This window comes from Podarcis erhardii, assembly GCF_964252035.2.
Source record: "Podarcis erhardii genome assembly, chromosome: 1".
NCBI classification, from domain to species: domain Eukaryota; kingdom Metazoa; phylum Chordata; class Lepidosauria; order Squamata; family Lacertidae; genus Podarcis; species Podarcis erhardii.
In genome coordinates this window covers 130,406,738-130,425,020 of record NC_138497.1, presented here as the reverse complement: position 1 = coordinate 130,425,020, position 18,283 = coordinate 130,406,738, and the positions used below count along the sequence as shown (strand labels likewise).

The following is an 18,283-nucleotide window of genomic DNA, read 5'->3' as shown; positions in this document are numbered from 1 at the left end:
GTCTTCAGGCCAAAGACTCAAAGCTTGGGTGAACTGAAAGGGCCTCGGTTCACCTCTGGCTTTCATTGGAGCTCTCCATGGTGTCTAAATATTACCTATTTGCCCATTTTTAATTCTTCCTCCTAGTTATAGTTCCAGAAGAAGAAGAAGAAGAAGAAGAAGAAGAAGAAGAAGAAGAAGAAGAAGAGTAGTTTGGATTTGATATCCCACTTTATCACTACCCGAAGGAGTCTCAAAGCGGCTAACAATCTCCTTTCCCTTCCTCCCCCACAACAAACACTCTGTGAGGTGAGTGGGGCTGAGAGACTTCAGAGAAGTGTGACTGGCCCAAGGTCACCCAGCAGCTGCATGTGGAGGAGCGGAGATGCGAACCCGGTTCACCAGATTATGAGTCCACCACTCTTAACCACTACACCACACTGGCTGAAGTGGTTTAGAATAAAATGGTAGCCTCTATTGCTACCCAAAGTGCTTTTGGAAGGTGGAAGCAGCAAGAACTCCCCACATTGGAAGATTGGAGAATAAAAATGGTAGAATTTGTGGAGTTGGCGAAGCTGACGGGGAGAATCAGGAATCGGCCCGAAGAAAAATATCAAAAGGACTGGAGCAAATTTATTCATTACCTGAAAGAAAATTGTACTCATTTAAAAATGTTTGTAGCATTAACGTGAAATGTTTTGTAATGTGAATTTAAGATGCTGATTTATAAATAAGAATGTGATCTTTTAAGGTGATTATAGGATAAAGAAGTGAATATGGGTATGCGAAAGTTATTTTATAGACTACAGGGATGTCAGAAAGAGAGATAGAAGGAAGTCAAAGCTCACTTTGAGCAAATAATAAAAGTTATGAATATGTATACTGAATTAAATGAAATATGGAAAAATTTAATAAAAATTATGTTTTTAAAAAGTGGTTTTTTCTGGGGGTACGCAGGGGCATGCAGACCCCTAAACATTTTGTGAATCTTTGTACTATTGTCCGTTTACTGCATTTATTTTTCCAAATTTGAACTATAAAATGATGGTTTTCTTGAGTCAAAATGAGAGTACCCCTAAACATTTTCTTTAGAAAAAAAAAGTACTGGCTACCAGTACCCAGTGTTGACCTAGCACTGGGATTTTCTGGGTTAATTTTGAACTGCTTTAAAGAGGTTGCCTCACAATAAGCATGGGGCAATTGTACAGTCATTGACTGCTTCCTCAAGTTGGATATGATCATCCACTACCAGTTATTCATTGTTTTCTCTGTAACTACCAAGGGATCAATTGCTTTCACCTGTCACAAGCTATGAATTCCATGCCGGGCAAATTTGTGGCTGATTTAGTCATTTGAGAGCTCTAGGAGTTTGACTGAAGTCCATTTCCCCTGGAAAGCCAAAAATATTGCCGAACAAGGCCAAATGAAATATGATTCGACCCCTGTCTTTTATGTCTGTAGTTTGAAAATGTTTTGTTAATCCCTTGCCAGGCTTTGGGGTTTGTTTTCAGTAGGCTTCAGGGCTAAAAGATGGGGGGAAAGTCGTATTTTTCTGGCAAGACATTTTGCCCACTCAGGAGAACTTGAGTCGTTCCTAGAGCTCTAGATATTTTACAGTATTTTACCTTTGGTTTCCTCTATCATTTGTTGTTTCTGCCAGACGTAAAGATGAACTATTAACCCATTATTACGAATAACTTATAACAAGGTTTATTTATATTACTTTACTTCATGTGTCAGAATCAAGAGTGACACATGTGCTAATTGAGCAATTAGTTTAGCAAGAGAGAAGATCAAGCAACATGGATTTTCTGGTTTTTTAACTTAAAATCATAACAAATCATAACTTTAGGGAAGCTTTTAATGTTTAATGTATCACAGTATTTTAATATTCTTTTGGAAGCCACCCAGTGTGGCTGGGGAAACCCAGCCAGATGGGCGGGGTATAAATAAAAATAAATAAATAAATAAATAAATAAATAATAATAACAACAACAACAATAATAATAATTATAACTTGGGTTGCGTACAACGTCTGTAGAAATGAGAATGAGTGTCAGGTTTTTGCTTCCACTTCCTATTTCCACTCGTCCACTAGGACACACATGTTGTTGTTGTTGTTTAGTCATTTATTCGTGTCTGACTCTTCGTGACCCCATGGACCAGAGCACGCTAGGCACTCCTGTCTTCCACTGCCTCCGCAGTTTGGTCAAACTCATGCTGGTAGCTTCGAGAACGCTATCCAACCATCTCGTCCTCTGTCGTCCCCTTCTCCTTGTGCCCTCCATCTTTCCCAACATCAGGGTCTTTTCCAGGGAGTCTTCTCTTCTCATGAGGTGGCCAAATATTGGAGCCTCAGCTTCAGGATCTGTCCTTCCAGTGAGCACTCAGGGCTGATTTCCTTCAGAATGGATGGGTTTGATCTTCTTGCAGTCCATGGGACTCTCAAGAGTCTCCTCCAGCACCATAATTCAAAAGCATCAATTCTTCGGTGATCAGCCTTCTTTATGGTCCAGCTCTCACTTCCATACATCACACACCTGGGGTATATTATATGGGTGGCATATTATCATGATTATTACAGTTTTAAATGTTAATCTGAACATTGCAAACCTTTCTCAGCTTTTGGGCTATCATTGGGCAATTTATTTTATGGCAGATTTTTCTTGGTTTTCCAGGAGAAATGTTACCTGGTTGTTTGCTTCAAGGCACCTATCCAATATTTCACTACTGAACTTTCTCCTAGGTTGCACATAGCATCAGCAATACAGTGAATAATTGCAAATGCCTTCTGTTTCCTGAGAACCACAGATGCTTAGATGTTCACTTACAGGAAACATTGAATTGCAGGACTCCAAAAACTGGGATGGCATTGTTTGAAGATGCAGCGTGTTCATGCCTTTCACAACCTGGCAAATGTGAGATTATGTAAATAACTTTCAAAGGCATGCTTCCTTTTAATATGCGAATAACATCTTGAGAAAACTGAGTGTGTTTTTTTTTTATAAATATTTATTGAGATTTTTAAATATAAATGCACACATAATAAACAATCTTACTTCTATCACAACAATTTCATCACTTCTTTGGACTTCCTCACGTCCCCCGCTCCCATTTACATCGTTAAAATTTTTTTCCAACCAAATTATCAACTTGTTTACAATCTCATGTCCACTCATTCAAATATAATCTAGCACTTCTTCCAAAAAATTTTATATTTTCTTTAGTCTCACTTATCATCAAATTTAAATCTAGTTTAGTGGTGGCCAGTTTTTTATAATCTAGCATCCTTCTTAACATTCAACCAAATTACAATGTTTTTGTAGATACATCTTGAATTTCTCCCAGTCTTCCTGAGTGTTGGGTTGACGCCATGTCAACTGAGTGTTGGGTTGAGAGAAAACTGAGTGTTGGGTTGACGCCATGTCCCTTTGAACATTAAAATATTTTTGTTTATTCTTTTTCAATGAGCGGACTTCTGAGTTTTCCAAAGTTCTAAAGCCATGCTCAACCAGACCATATTTCTGCCTGCTACATCTACACTCAGAAGGTCAATTTATTTTTCTTATCTATTTATTACAAATTATTACAATATTTATTATAAATATATTATACCATACATCAAGTATCATTTATAAAATTGTAGCTAGTTCCTAGATAGTTGACCCCCCCAAAAAAAATCACATTAAAATGTAAGTACATTTCCTTGTATTATAAGGCACATTTCAGGATGATTTTCTTCTGTATGGGAAACCTCACTCCAATTTCTTATCACTGCAGAATTTGCACCTAATTATATACCCTTGCAATCTACTTCAGCTGTCAGATATGTGGCAAAGATCATTTGTGGGTAGGAACAGTATCAGGAATTACTTCAAACATTTATGTGGGGCTTTACTGATGGAATTTACATCCCCACAACATTATAATGCAATTTCAGGTTACTTACAATTTCGAAGATTTTAAAGAGTCTGAGTAAAGCCCAAGAGGGCTTGAACAGATTTGGCCACAGCAAGCCTAACAGCTATAGATGGAAATTCCAATAAACGGTTTCCATGATACTTGATGAAACCCACATTTTTGAAGCTCTGGAATTGTTCTGTTTCCTGACTATCAAATTCAGGGACAGATCTCAAAAGCACAAATGAACAGCACCCTCTTACACATGTTTGCTCAGAAGTAAGTCTCAGCCTTTGTCTCCATTAGTCTGTATTTTCTAACCTTTTCTTACCCTCTGACTCAAAACTACTGTCTATTGTTCTCCACTCCCAGCTAGCTTATCCCTGACCCAACCCAACCCTGCTCCCCAGAAAGGGGTGGAGATAGGATGGATTACATCCTCCAGCAAAGGATGCATCTCAGAATTTGGTCTGCTGGCTTACAAAGAAATATTTGCAGTCATTCTGGTTTCATTAACCCTCTGCTGCCAACCCCTCCCAACTTAAATTTATACTGTTGTAAGTTCACACAACAAACAGATCTGCCTGCCCTGATCTTCCACCAGATCTTCTCCATGGAAGGCAAAATCTTCATCTCTTGTTTCCTCGGCAGCTTTTGAATTGCTCATATTGGCTGGCATGCCGAGAGCCTAATGCTGGTACTTCCACTTTGTGCTGTCTTGTGGAGTCCTCCTCTAGATTGTCTCCCAACCATCTGGACTGGATTTTGAGTGAAGTGTGAGGGACCACAATAGGCTTGCCATATGTCAGGAAAATTCCTGGCATGTCCTGGTTTTGGGGTGGAAAAATGGCATCAGGGTGGAATTTTGCCGAAATGGCAAAATGTCAGGGGAAACCTGGATGTACGAGATAAGAATCTATTTTTGGAGTAGTTGATACAGGAATTCTACTTTTTGAAATATGGCAATCCTGGACTACAATGACAACCCCACTACCTTTGCAAAAGCTCTTTATAACCTAGATAGTTGTTGTTAGTGGTGCAATAAGGCAGTTTTTAGGCTGTGGCTTATTGGTAAAAACATAAAGGTAAAAGGTAAAGGACTCCAGGATGGTTGAGTCCAGTCAAAGGCAACTATGGGGTGTGGCGCTCATCTCACTTCAGGCTGAGGGAGCCGGTGTTTGCGTGGACAGGCGGAGTCCCCAGATCCCGAGTGGTCCCCCCGTCATGTGGAATAACGACTCTAGACAACGTGCTATGGGATTAAATTGGCCACAACTTTATTAAATTTCAAATGTGGGTAGACCTTGGCTCAGGCATTGGGCGTTCTCCCTCCCTAGTCCCCAGCCGGGGACCTAGGGAGCATCAGGGTTATCCAGTGTGTGTGGGGGGGATGGGCCGGCTCTGGAGAACATATGTTCAAGCAGAGATAGCCGCCCCCGTTACGCCGCCGCAGGGGAGAGCAATGACGACCTTTCGGCGTACGGCCAAAGCCTCCCTTCAAAAACCCCTTTAACGGGGAACCCTGGTATCGCCGCCGCAAAGAGGAAGATGGACTAAAGGATTCCGCCCAAGGCCTGATACCGCCAAAGTTGTGACGTTTTGCTACGGGAAAGGCGAAACCTGCCAATGCAGGGAAATTCCTTTCCGGCCCTTTAACAGCGACCTTATCGTAGCAGCGCCCGCATACCTGTGGAGACAGGTTAACCTGCAAAACCTATGAAAAAAAAAAAGTTTACCTGCAAAAGAAGACATTAACTGAGGGTGGGTAGGGTGGGAGAAGCTCTGGAGCCAAGTGAGGATTAACAATTAAGATCCACCCTCTATTGTGTGCGCAGGTAATCCCTCCCCCTACCTGGCCTGGTTTCCCTGGCAACACTTCCCCCAGGTGGGATTGGACAACTCGCTGGGGTAGGCGGGGACCTCCAGGTATCCCACCTGAGGGAAGGCAAAGCCTATGCTGATGGGGCCACTCCAGATCCAGGGCTGCACGCGTCCACGCAAAAGGCGCCCCCCGTTTTAAGTGGGGAGCGGTCATTGTCCACAGACAGCTTTCCCAGTCATGACTAAACCTCTACTGGTGCACAGAGGACCATGACGAGTGCCAGAGTGCATGCAAACGCCGTTTACCTTCCCGCCAGAGCGGCACCTATTTATCTACTTGCACTGATGTGCTTCTGAACTGCTAGGTTAGCAGGAACTGGAACAGAGCAACGGGAGCTCACCCCGTCGCAGGGATTCGAACTGCCAGCCTTATGATCGGCAAGCCCAAGAGGCTCAGTGGTTTAGACCACAGCGCCACCCGCTGATCTTATGGAGTTCCCCACTTTAGATGGTGATGTGCATTCTTTCACTTATTTCTACAGCTGCACTGATTCTGCTGAATGGGGTCCTGGACGTGTGCCTCCTATGCTGCTGGTGCCACTGAAAGTTAGGAAGCATTTCCTATCATTCAAACCTCTATGTACTCAACCTACTGTCTCTTTCATCTACCTTCGGCAGATACGATCCTGATGACTCACGGTTTTCAGGCACAGAAATTCTTGCAACCTTCCCCCCCCCCAAAAAAAATAAATCCCTCCTCAGATAAATTAAATACAAAACAAATGTTCCATCTCCTTCCCACCATTTTTAATTGAGTTTCCAGTCTTCCCAAGACAACACACAGAAGCGCCTCCACAAGCTTTTGGCAACTCACCAAGTGGGAAACCTCCCCTTAAGACAACAGAGGGGGCAAATAGACCAACTGCTGGCTTCTTGACAGAGGCAAGAAGCATCCAACCTCTGCCGCATTCCTGATGCACATATCAGGAACACCGAACGTTGACCGTCTTCCCTTATTTTGATGAGTTGTGCTCACCTTGAGAGGCAACACATATTCCAAAAGCTCACAGGCCCATAGGACATTATGAATACACATCTTTCAGCTACTGTACTGCAGATGCATATCTTGCTACACCCAGAAGTCCCCCCTTCCTTCTCTCTCTCTCTCTCTCTCTCTCTCCCTCCCACACACACACACACACACACACACACACACGTTCTGTTCTTTAATCCCTTTGGATCTCAGACTTTCCGTGGTGGAAACGAAACTCCTGCTTAATGGGCATTTGGGAAGAGTCCAGACACATTTTCACAGGATTCTTTCCCTGCCCTCCCGACAGAATTGTGGTTTTGCGGTGGAATTCCTTCTGAGCCTAATTTACATCGGAGGAGGAAATGGGTCTTGTGCAATAAGTCTTCTTGCATTCAGATGCTATTAAGTGGACATTATTCATTTGTGAGGAGCAGCGGACAGAGGAATGATATAAGGTTTGTCAAGAGGCCAGTGTTTTTAAGCTGCTCAACTCCATCCCCCAAGAGCATGGCTATGACTTTTCTGCATTCAAAACCCACCCTCTCCACATCCCCTATTTCTCTAGCCAGGATTCTAGTCTCTTCTAATTTTTTGTTTTTTGTTTTTTTTTATTATGCCATATGTGTAGCTTGAGGTTATATTGGAGCACATAAATCTCGTGTGAGCCACAAAACATTAAGCCGCCATTATCCTTATAATTTCATTATCTCCGTTTCTCTACCCTACAACATTTTAAACTAATTGAACACCCGAGGTTTTCCTGTGAAGTTTATTTCCCAGACTTTATTAAAGTACTGTTGAGAGAGTCAAAAAACGTCTGCAGTCAGCGTTTCCTAAAACATCCCGATTTATTAAAGCAGGGGGGATAAAATTATAAAGAGGGCCAAAATGCTAAATTGTTCTTATCTTCCTTCGTACATTTCTGAGCTGTGTGTTTTAAAGCTAAATTTCCGTTGGCAGGGTGTGTGGGTGTAGAATGTGAAACCTCCTTGGTGTATTTTCCATGTTATAGTATTTTGGAAAAAATCTTGGTGGTTGTTTTCTTTCAGCTTAGATTGATTTTTATTTCTTCACACGTTCAAGTTGTTTGGCCTCTCGGATTGTTGCCACACAAGCTGTCCCTTGCATTTAATTTATGCAGCTAATAGCAGCCCAGTGCTCCTGGAGCAGCCTAGATGTATTTGTTCTGAAATATCTGTCGTAATACTTGCCTCCTGAGAATGAGCAGGCATCTGTAGCTAAAAGGGCAAACCATTATATAGTGCCTGATGCAGACATCCCTTGTTTGTACAGTGGTACCTCGGGTTAAGTACTTCATTCGTTCCGGAGGTCCGTTCTTAACCTGAAACTGTTCTTAACCTGAAGCACCACTTTAGCTTATGGGGCCTCCTGCTGCCATCACGCCACCGGAGCACGATTTCTGTTCTCATCCTGAAGCAAAGTTCTTAACCTGAAGCACTATTTTTGGGTTAGCAGAGTCTGTAACCTGAGGCGTATGTAACCTGAAGCGTATGTAACCCGAGGTACCACTGTATGTGTGGTGCCCTAGTACATAGGGAAGACCAGTGCACCAGAAGCTCCCACAACATCCTCCAGCCCAAGCGGAGCCCCCCTTGAGGGGACAGCCCTCCAAGTTCCAAACAGCAGGCAAGTAGAAGAAATGGAGCCCAAGACTGAGTAGCAATAGGGCAGCAGCGTACCCCCTGAGTACACATGGTAGCATCATTGGCAAAAACCAGACTCTCACCGGCACTCCAGCTAGGACAACTCCCACCACAAAGCCCTAAAGAAGCAGTCATGTGGTCATAGCCAGGGAGCACTTTGGTTCTATGTGACCTCCTTGTTAAGCACAGTAATTTAAATCACTGAACTTGTAAACGCTTATACGCATTGCTATGTGTTTAAATTTGATTGGTTGGCCACCGAATTCTAGAGAGATCTGTAGCAGTTCTCATGTGGTTGGCTAACGGTCACATGGGAGGTATCTAGTGAAGGAGAGGCTCCATTCTAGTGAAGGAGAGGCAAGACGACTGTGTTTTGGAATCCACTGTGAACACTGCTAAGTTGAATAGACCGATGGAGTGCTTCTTGAAAGAAGTGCTCCTTTCTTCTTGAAAGAAGAGAGCAAAGCTGTAGGAGAAGGTAAAAGTGGAAATCTCTCAAAGGAGCTTCAAGGCATAGCCTCACTGAGATGCAGAAGGCTGAGAGCTGAGCAATGGGAAAGTGGAAGAAGAAGAAGAAGAAGAAGAAGAAGAAGAACTCAGACCAGGAAGACATAGACCTGTGCCTAGACAGCTGTGCTGGTCCTGTGGGTAACTGTGAGGCAAGGTCCGAGTCCAGTCCAAAGTCGAGGGTGCAGTAGGGAGGCAGTCCATCAAAGCTGAAGCTGGGTCCAAGGCAGGGAGTTGGGTGAGGTCAGGAGCTCCGACAGAAGAGCAGGACAGGGTGCAGGCAGGAACTGGCTACTTACAACGTTGCTCCAGCAACCTGGAACTGGGGCTGGCAGGCTTTTATCTGCCCCGAGGCATAGGGCAGCCCCAGTCCACAGGTAACTCGCCTCTCCTGGCCTGGAGGCGAGCACTCCTCCTGCGGGAACTTAGTTCCCTCCGCCTCTCTGCCCTGAGCCTCTGCAGCTCAGGAGAGGCTGGAGGGTTACTGGACCCAGAGGCCACCTCAGCTTCCCCTGACAGGGCTGAGAGTGGAGCACCTGCAGGCAATGGGTCCTCCATCACCTCAGGAGCCAGAGCAGACTCAGCTGGTGCCTGCACCTGAGGATCCAGCACAGGTGAGGACCCTTCAGGCTCAAGCCCCAGACCCGGCACAGCTGGTTCTGGAGGTGGAGAATCCTGTGCAGGCTGGGATCCCTCAGGTTCAGCATCCGAGTCCGAATCCCAGGCCATCACAAAAGCATGGAAGAAAAATTAAGTGTGGATGAGCCCCAAGATTAGCATAGGGCACTTGTTCTTTGTTGCAGATTTGATGAGTCTGTTTCTCTTTTCATATATTCATAGTCTTTACTTTTTCTTTCTGTTAGTGAGCATTATATAAATGTCGTAGAAAAAATAGAAATAGAAATAGAAATAGAAATAGAAATAATAGAAATAGAAATAGAAATAGAAATAATATAAATAGAAATAGAAATAATATAAATAGAAATAGAAATAATATAAATATAAATATAAATATAAATATAAATATAAATATAAATATAAATATAAATATAAATATAAATATAAATATAAATATAAATATAAATATAAATATAAATATAAATATAAATATAAATATAAATATAAATATGACATGCAAAGTGGACATGCCTAATTACTAAAATCCCCATGCCACCATTGTGAGCATTCCAATCACTATCATCATAAACATGGCAATAATAACAACAACAATGAATGAACAAATAAGTGAATGAATGAATAAGTACAGAGAACTCTTTCCTGAATCATTAGCTGGCAAAATGATTTGTCCCAAGGTCTTTTAATCTCATCTCATAAATCAATCCCTCCAGCCCATTAATCAGCTTTGTTGTGGTTCTTTGAATCCCTTCCAATCCGTTGACATCTGTCTAGTACGAAGGTGCTCGGCACAGAATACAGAATTATGAATGCTGCCTCTCATACTGGTGCAAGCATGTGACACGATGATGTCTGGGGGAAGTGTAGCTCTCGTTAAGGAAAGGAGAGGCACACAAAAATTCAATTCAGAAGTAAGCTGCGCTTATTTCAATGGGATTTGCTCCCAGAGAAGTGTCTAGGATTGCAGCCTCAGAGAGGCGATGGGGTTGCTCTGTCACTGTTAGCAGGTTTATTGGTTTATATGTTTGGTACACTTCTCTGAGGAGTGTAGGAGTGATCCCATTTTAACCTCACAGCCCTGCAAAAGGTGTAGCCTTGGTTGGGAGAGAGACACAGTGATTTGCTCGGGGGCACCCAGGGGAGTTTCAGGGATGACAGCGGCTATGAATTCAGTCCAAAACTCTCTGTCGGCTGTCTCACACTCTCCCTCAAAAAAAGCACTGCAATTATTTGAAACGGAGTTCCTCAGAATTCCTGCTGGAAAGAGTTGAAGGGAAAGCTTGCTTGTCAGATACGGAATCTGGGCACCTGAGATACGATCTCACGATGTTTTATCTATATTTCACAAATGCTGATTTTCACAAATTCCGGCACCCAGCAGGAAGAGCCTATGTTAACATTTATAACTGAGGCCTCATTTGCCTCTCTTACATTACAACTGATGTCCATATGTAAGTCAATAAAAGGGTAGAGTTAATATCTAACACACTGTGGCCATCACACAGGGTCCCCAGACGTTTGACGGTCTGTTGATCCCTGTGCCACCACTGTGATCGCTTCCCCGCTGCCACCAACCCGTTTCTCTCGGGTACACACTGAGTCCAGACAGTTGTTAACATTAAACCAAATAAACAAGATTATTTTATAAGCATTAACAAGTTTATGGTTTCGGATAATTTTTCTTGTCAGTTTCTTAATGTTAGTTTCTTTACCGGCCTATACCTTCCTAAGACCTTCTAACTGATTATCCCAACAGTTTAACTGACTCCTCTTAACAGATTCTCTCACTCTCTCACAACAAACTAGCCCAACCCACAGACTTATCCTCCCTCTCCCTTCTCTAACTCCAGACTCACTTCTTAACAACTCTAACTCCTCCCCTTGGGTTCCTATTGGTTAATCATTTTACACTTAGTTAACCCTTTCCTTATGACCCAGTATGATGTCACACACAAATGCCACACACACCGACATCACTAAAGGAGAACTTCCAATATTGTTCCATGAATACTATACACACTCTTAAGTTAGTAGGAGCCCTGTGACTCCTTGTGATGACCGAGAGTCACAGTTGTGGAATATGGCCACCTATCCAGAACTGAAGAGGGGAATATCAGGGCTCCCTTCTGTCAGGCACTGGGCAGAGGAGGAGGAGGAATGGTGGAGACCACCTCCCCCTCTTGACCCTTCCAGGGAGGAGGAAGAGGAAGACAGTATAGACTTACAACAGGGGTTTGAGGGAGGTCACAGCTCAGAGGCAGATGAAGGGAAAAGTTAGGAAATCATGAGAGAGCCAGAGCAACATATGGCTGACACGTTGCCATTAGAAAACATTCCAGACCTACCATCTCACAGATACCGGCGAGCCTTAAAAATAGGAGAGCAAAGAGCTGAAAGATAGAGGGCATGTAGTGGCAACAGCATCTTAAAAAGCAGAGACATCACCTTGCCAACAAAGGTCCGTATGGTTAAAGCTATGGTTTTCTCAGTAGTAATGTATGGAAGTGAGAGCTGGACCATAAAGAAGGTTGATCGCCAAAGAATTGATGCTTTTGAATTATGGTGCTGGAGGAGACTCTTGAGAGTTCCATGGACTGCAAGAAGATCAAACCTCTCCATTCTGAAGGAAATCAGCCCTGAGTGCTCACTGGAAGGACAGATCCTGAAGCTGAGTCTCCAATATTTTGGCCACCTCATGAGAAGAGAAGACTCCCTGGAAAAGACCCTGATGCTGGGAAAGATGGAGGGCACAAGGAGAAGGGGGCGACAGAGGATGAGATGGTTGGACAGTGTTCTCAAAGCTACCAGGATGAGTTTGACCAAACTGCAGGAGGCAGTGGAAGACAGGAGTGCCTGGCGTGCTCTGGTCCGTGGGGTCATGTAGAGTTGGACACAACTAAAGGACTAAACAGTAACAGTGGCAACTGTAGAAGTGACAAAGGAGGAATTGGGAGAGATGGGGGATGGAGATTCACTCGGGACAACGCCATTATCCAAGAGGCTGGGTTCTTTAGCCTCTTTCTGTAAAGATTGAAATAAAAAAGGACGGTAATAAACTTTTCCTTGTCTTTATACTTCTCTGGGCAACCAGCCGGGAGCCGCTGACAGCATCCTGACACCTTCAAATGGAGAGCTGGAGAGACATTTCCCTGTATTTCACTGGTGTGTCTGCATGTGAATAAAGCAACCATCTTAGGACAGCCTGTGGTGCAGGTATTTCCTACTAGATTAAAACCCCTCCAGGAGAGAACACACCAGTTGTGTGTGAGGGAGACCCATGAGACACCTGTACATTTCAGTGATTTTATACACACAGCAGACTAGAATTATGCCATGGGGAAAGAGATGTCAAGCCATTGTACAATTCCTACCACAATTCAAAGTGTTGGTGTTGACCTTTAAAGCCCTAAACAGCCTCAACCCAGTATACCTGAAGGAGCGTCTCCACCCCCATCGTTCTGCCCAGACACTTATCTCCAGTGCCAAGGGCCTTCTGGCTGTTCCCTCACTGTGAGAAGCCAAGTTACAGGGAACCAGGCAGAGGGCCTTCTCGGTAGTGGCGCGCGCCCTGTGGAACGCCCTCCCACCAGATGTCAAAGAGATAAACAACTACCTGACATTTAGAAGACATCTGATTCAGTGAAGTTTTTCATGTGTGACATTTTAATCTTTGTTGGAAGCAGCATAGAGTGGCTGGGGAAGCCCAGCCAGATGAGTGGGGTACAAATTATAAATTATTATTATTATTATTATTATTATTATTATTATTATTATTATTATTGCAGTGACATGCAAACGGGAACGTAGTTTAGGGCCTGACTTTTGTTAGGAGAGCGTTGTTCTCTCCCAATTTGCCTTGGGGTTGCATTGCTGTGTCTGGGCTGTAGTGATTTAGGTTACAGTTGTGGTCTCATGTAACTGAAAGCTCCTCAATGAGGGGAAAAATCATATGTCACGGAAGAGGCTGTTTAGATATGGGCCTATGTTGTGCAGAGATGGAGGGGTTCTTTTATGGTTGAGTGACTTCAGCGCTGCATGTTGGTTTTAAATAGTTTTGTACTTCTGTGGACGTCTTTGAAAGATTTGTATAAAGTGCCCGACAAGTTAAGTAAATAATAATGATCAATAGTAACTATTATGTGCCTCTTTCCACAGTCTGGTGAGGCTAGTCAAGTGGTTTACAACAGTGTGAGCTGGACCAGTTACAAAGAAAAACCAGTTTCTGCTCAACATTAAAAAGCTATTCAAGATAAGGTTTCCTGTAACCAATGACTAGAACATCTTTATATCCTCAAACCACAAAAAGAGCCCCATGGTCTCCAGGCCCTGGTCCCCATGACTATATACATTACCTTGTTAGCATAAATCAACAGTCACAGAACAAACTTCCTGTTTCTTTCTGTTCCAAATGTCTTCTTAATATCATCTACCAGCTGATGTAAAAGTGGGTGACATGATCAAAAGTGACTTTTAAGTCACATTTGACTATGCTGTGTTTCAGAGAAGCAGATATCTTAGTCTAGAGAACAGGGAGGGGAAATGAACCTGTGATATTTTAAAGACAAGAAAATTTATTACGTCTTAAATTCATTTATGCTCCACCTATTATTGTGACCCGTATAACTTTCATTGGGTTTTTGGGACTCTTTTCATAAGGGAAAAAAGTGGCCGGGGCGTGGGGGAGGAGGATAATGATCCATGAAAGCTTATGCCATGTTGGTTAATCTTTAAGTTGCTACAGGACTCCTTTTTTTGTCTTGGACTATGAGTAACAAGCCACCGCAGGCCATAATCCAACTCACAGTTAAGAGAGCTTAAGTCTACTGACGTCAATGGGTTTAAGTGTACTTAGCTCTGGTTGGGTTATGGCTTTAGCTTTTAATCCATTCCCCTTGTGCCCCCATCAACTAAAGCTAGCCTGTTTGAAAATCTGATTAATTCGGGGGGGGGGGAGCAGTGCCTTCCAGCATTCAACCAGTTATGGCTGAGGTTAATTGGGTGTCCCGACTAGGGATTCTGCCCTGACTAGTCTCCGTGAATGGAATTCCCAAGGCCCTGAAACTCAGTAGACTCAGAACACTGTCAGAAGAGAGGGTCACAGTTTTCTTCTTCACCTTTCCTTTAAAGGATGTAAATGGTAGCGGATTTACTATCTCCTTTAGCAAAATGCTTTCTTTCCTAGGCACTGGCTCCCCACCCCCCCTCACTTTCAATTTTGAGAGTAATTAACTTCACTTTGACAGGAGCTCTTCAGTAATAATTCTTCAACAGCAATTCCTGTTTGACTGGTTTATAACAGCTCCTTACCCTCAATTAATAGATAAGATAAACCTAAACCTGATTAATCAAGAGGGACTTTAGGAAAACGGTATATACCTTTATGGCTTTGCATCTTAATTAAACATGCATTTAACCTGTTTGAAAGCCAAGGACTAATTGGGATAAGCTGTACTGACCCCTAGAGTGGATGTTCCATAACACCAGCTGCACATTGCCATGTGACCAGGCCCTCTTAATCTTGAATCTCAATTACTATTGACCACTCTTGCTGTTTTATGACGAGGCCACGAGATCGGAGCTTTACGAGGTGAAGAGAAAAGGAGACAAGGCTAACACTGCCACATTTTTCTTCATTTATGTCCCAAAGTCTTCTTTTTGTGTGCGCAAAGGTAGGCGGTTACTAGCATAATTCCATCATATCACCGTAAATTAATGCAGAAGAGCCCTAAAATATGTGCTGTGTGATGGCTTTGGCCATCAGAAAAACAATCCTTATGCCCATCTGATGTTGTTTGCTCCAAGAATGCTTAATTTATGACAACGGTGATTTACATTTTTCAGACATGTTCTGCCTTATTCTGCATCAATAATATTCTCCGGCATATTTCGTTCCCCACCCATTGCCTTCTTTCTCAGAAACATTTTTCCTGTGTTTTTAACACTAGATGCCCTTAGCTGTTCTAATAACTTCCAGCTTGCAGCATTCAGTTAATGGCCAGAGCATTGGGAGGCCTGCCGTCAATGTTAATAACCCCCTTTATTTTTGCTGTTTTGTTACTTCCATCTGTTGCAACAGGAAGGAAGGGTTAGCAGTAAATGCTGATTATACCTTCCCTGCTAAAGAAGAGAAAGGAAATGAGATGTCAGCAAGAATGCTCCGGCTGACAAAAATATCTTCTGCAATTGCTCTTTTAAACCTTGAAATCCCCGAGTAGGCAGATGCCTTAAAAAACCCAAAAACAAATCTGAACACTGGTATAAATATCCTGTTATCTTTTACAAGCCATTGATAGTCTATCCAGCAGGCATGGCCTCTACACTTTGCTCATATTACAGTTCAGGTAATCTCTGTAGTGCTCTAATGTTAATGGACTGTGATAGTCCACTCATTTGAAGGGGTGTGATATTCCAGGCCCAGACAGGGCTTCCGTGTCCTTAGGATGTCGGTGACAGGGAGGAAACTCCTGCCCTCAATCCACAACTCTTCCTGGCCCCCTTTTTCCCCCTTCGTGGTCTTTTCTGCTCTTCCTCTGCCTCTGGCAGGGTCGAAAAGCCTAGTTGTTACCTTGCTCTTTGGGTAATCTTCTTGCAGCTGATAAAAGTGTGCTTTTGTTAGGGTGTTACCACCATTCTGCTTAGGGAACACAACATGATAATAACCATTTATTATTTCTACCCCGCCCATCTGGCTGAGTTTCCCCAGCCACTCTGGGCAGCTTCCAATCAAGTGTTAAAAACAATACAGCATTAAATATTAAAAACTTCCCTAAACAGGGCTGCCTTCAGATGTCTTTTAAAAAGAAGATAGCTGCTTATTTCCTTCACATCTGAAGGGACGGTGTTCCACAGGGTGGGCGCCACTACTGAGAAGGCCCTCTGTCTGGTTCCCTGTAACCTCACTTCTCGCAATGAGGGAACTGCCAGAAGACCCTCGGTGCTGGACCTCAGTGTCCGGGCTGAACGATGGGGGTGGAGACGCTCCTTCAGGTATACAGGACCGAGGCTGTTTAGGGCTTTAAAGGTCAGCACCAACACTTTGAATTGTGCTTGGAAACGTACTGAGAGCCAATGCAGATCTCTCAGGACCAGTGTTAGGTGGTCCCGGCGGCCACTCCCAGTCACCAGTCTAGCTGCCGCATTCTGGATTAATTGCAGTTTCCGGGTCATCTTCAAAGGTAGCCCCACATAGAGCTCATTGCAGTAGTCCAAGCGGGAGATAACTAGAGCATGCACCACTCTGGCGAGACAGTCCGCAGGCAGGTAGGGTCTGAGCCTGCATACCAGATGGAGCTGGTAGACAACCGCCCTGGGCACAGAATTAACCTGCGCCTCCATGGACAGCTGTGAGTCCAAAATCCATCTCTTCTCCTGCCCACTTTATCTAATCAAGTGTCAACAGATTGGACCGTACACCAAGAGCACCAACAAGAAAGCCAGGAGGGCCAGCCCTACTATTAGGCAGAGTGAGTTGGACACCTTGGGCAGTTGATTTTGGGCTTCGTGAAAGGACAGCAAATTGGTAGGTTCGCTCACCTTCCCCGGTGGGTGGTGTTGCAGCCGGGCAGCCGGGTCATCTCAGTGATTCAGCTAGGGGGCGGAAGGTTGATGCCCACCTCACGCCGACCCCCGGTTGCGTCACGCACCCCGCTGGCCAATCAGCAATGGCGGGGGGCATGGCCATGGGTGGTTTAAACTGCGGCACAGCCGGGGGGGTTCCCTCTTTCGCCTCCTTGCCAGATCTCCCAGCCCACCCTCCCTCTTTTTATGCATTGGTATGACACGACTTATGGGACACAGGTGGCACTGTGGGTTAAACCACAGAGCCTAGGACTTGCCGATCAAAAGGTTGGCGGTTCGAATCCCCGTGACGGGGTGAGCTCCCATTGCTCGGTCCGTGCTCCTGCCAACCTAGCAGTTCGAAAGCACGTCAAAGTGCAAGTAGATAAATAGGTACTGCTGTGGTGGGAAGGTAAACGGCGTTTCCGTGCGCTGCTCTGGTTTGCCAGAAGCGGCTTAGTCATGCTGGCCACATGAGCTGTACACCGGCTCCCTTGGCCAGTAAAGCGAGATGAGCACCGCAACCCCAGAGTTGGCCACGACTAGACCTAATGGTCAGGGGTCCCTTTACCTTTACCTTATGACACGACTTTGCTATGGACCAATGTTGGCCGCCATATTCATTCCCAAACACCCACAGGAGCATCCTCTGAGGGGCGAGGCATTTCTCAATTTCTCTGCCTCTGTTCCCGGACTAGGTCTGTGCGTCAGGATGTAAGATAAGACCTAGAAATGTGATATGTAGGGCTTAAGCTGTGGTTTCTTTTTGGGGATGAGCTGTGGTTTGGTGGGTAAAACATAACGTATTGTCCTGAAAATTCAAGGCTTATTTGCAGGTGTAGCCCACCTCCCAGCACTACCATCCTGAATTGGGGGTGGCGGGGGGTGGCACTCGTTTCCAAACGCACTGCGCGCCCACCTCCCGCCACTCCAGCAGTCTCAGCACTATCTCCCCAAGCCGGTGCTGGCTGCCCCACATCCCCCGTCCAGGGCAGTAGTGCTGGGAGGTGGGCCGCACCCACAAATAAGCCTAGAATTTTAAAGGTGCAGCTTTTATTTGTGGGTGTGTCTTATATTCAAGCCAATACAGTATGTTTTACCCACCAAACCACAGCTCATCCCCAACAAGAAACCACAGCTCAAGCCCTACATATTACCAGAAATAAGCTTTTCAGGCCCCAAACTG

The 18,283-nt window shown here is 44.3% G+C and overlaps 1 long non-coding RNA gene across 1 annotated transcript; it reads left to right on the top strand.

The window, feature by feature from the left end:
• Positions 1-10,074: 10,074 nt before the first annotated feature.
• On the top strand, positions 10,075-12,740 carry LOC309335589. The gene is made up of 2 exons (XR_014153590.1): positions 10,075-11,673; positions 12,632-12,740. It is a non-coding gene; the product is annotated as an uncharacterized lncRNA (long non-coding RNA).
• Positions 12,741-18,283: the final 5,543 nt, after the last annotated feature.